Raw genomic sequence first — 1,581 nt, forward strand, 5'->3', positions numbered from 1 at the left:
TGCGCTTACATGTTTCGACTCACTTTTGAGCCTTCTTTCGAGACAACAAAAATTAACATATATAAACTGTGAATAAAAATGATTCTATCATGGTGAACATTCCTATTTTGAGAATTTAAACGCCAAAAAGAGTGAAATAAAACGAAAAAAGAGAAAAGAAAGATGAATGAAAAACGAAATCGGTAATGTCCCTGTATGTATGTGTGATTTCCGATCCGCAGGAATTCATTGAGCGTAACTTGCGCAATACAGAAGCACGGTCGCTCACTAAGCGCTCAGTGAGCTCTTGCACCTGATTAGCATATTCTATTAGATCTAAAAGTATAGACCAAACAGGTACAAGAGCTCACCGAGCGCTCAGTGAGCGGTTGTACTTCTAAATGCATTTAATGCGAGTCAATTGCTGGATTTACACTGGATCCGATGTGCGTCGTATGACACTCAACAGCCAATTAGAAAACAGGATTTTGCTTCATATCATCGATATGAAAGTAAATTCTGCTTTCTGATTGGTTGCAGAATGTCGTATGACGCACGTCGAATTCATCAATTGACAAACGCACGTATGAATCCATCAATTGACAAACGCTATTCTGGTAAATGTAATAAAAGTGATCTATGGGAAAACTCTTGCAATTAATCAAAACTAATTGCGCATTCCGCAAATTCCACTCATGGGACGTAGTACAATACATATTTTAGCACAACGGAACCGGCGGTATAAAGCCACGACCAATCAGAATGCCATTACATAAAGTGTAGAAATGCGGAAGACAAAGTTAACTAAACTTTACTAGATTTTCGCGTTTTTGCGTTCTGTTCCGCCTGTTTTGATTTCCTAATATTAGGTCGGATTCATCTTGATGGAAAAATGGAAAACGAAAAAACGGAAGCCAATCAGAATTCGTGGAAAAACAGAAGCAGACGAGCGGAATGTATTGCTTATTACTACTGCGAGTTCCAATTGGCTTCAGTTTTTCCGCTTTCCGCTTTCCGCTTTTCCGTGAAACAGAACACACGGAAATCTAATAAAGTTTTTAAGTAATTTTGTCTTTCGCGTTTTTGCGTTTCCACATTTCCGCGCTTCATGTAAAACCAGTTTTACATTAGTTGTAAGCCGATCGCAAGTTTGTTGCCAATCTGAAGCTTGCATTTTGAAATTAACACTTTATATTGGCTGTCGCAACAAACTTGCAATCAGCTTGCAACTAAGGATGCCGTCTTATGAGCGGAAATTTACAGCAAAACAGAATAACGAAATCAATCACAGGCCTAGTTTTCACCAAGAGTTTAAGTCGGATCAGAATGTAAGAACCAACCAACAATCGAGCATTCCCCTGTCGTTCGACAGTAACAGGGGATTACTCGACTGTAGTTGGTTCATCCGAATTAACCCTCAGTGGAAACTAGGGGCTCGATTGTGTATTTTGAAATGAGATAAAAATTACAAAAGTGAGCAATGAATATTAGATATACCAATTAAATCATGAATATTCTAGTGAATTTGTTTACTTTTGTTTAATTTTCATCTCATTTCAAGATACACAATCGATTCCTGGGTTACAATCACAGAAAAGAAAG

Source organism: Trachymyrmex septentrionalis, unplaced genomic scaffold, assembly GCF_001594115.1.
Source record: "Trachymyrmex septentrionalis isolate Tsep2-gDNA-1 unplaced genomic scaffold, Tsep1.0 scaffold283, whole genome shotgun sequence".
NCBI classification, from domain to species: Eukaryota; Metazoa; Arthropoda; class Insecta; order Hymenoptera; family Formicidae; genus Trachymyrmex; species Trachymyrmex septentrionalis.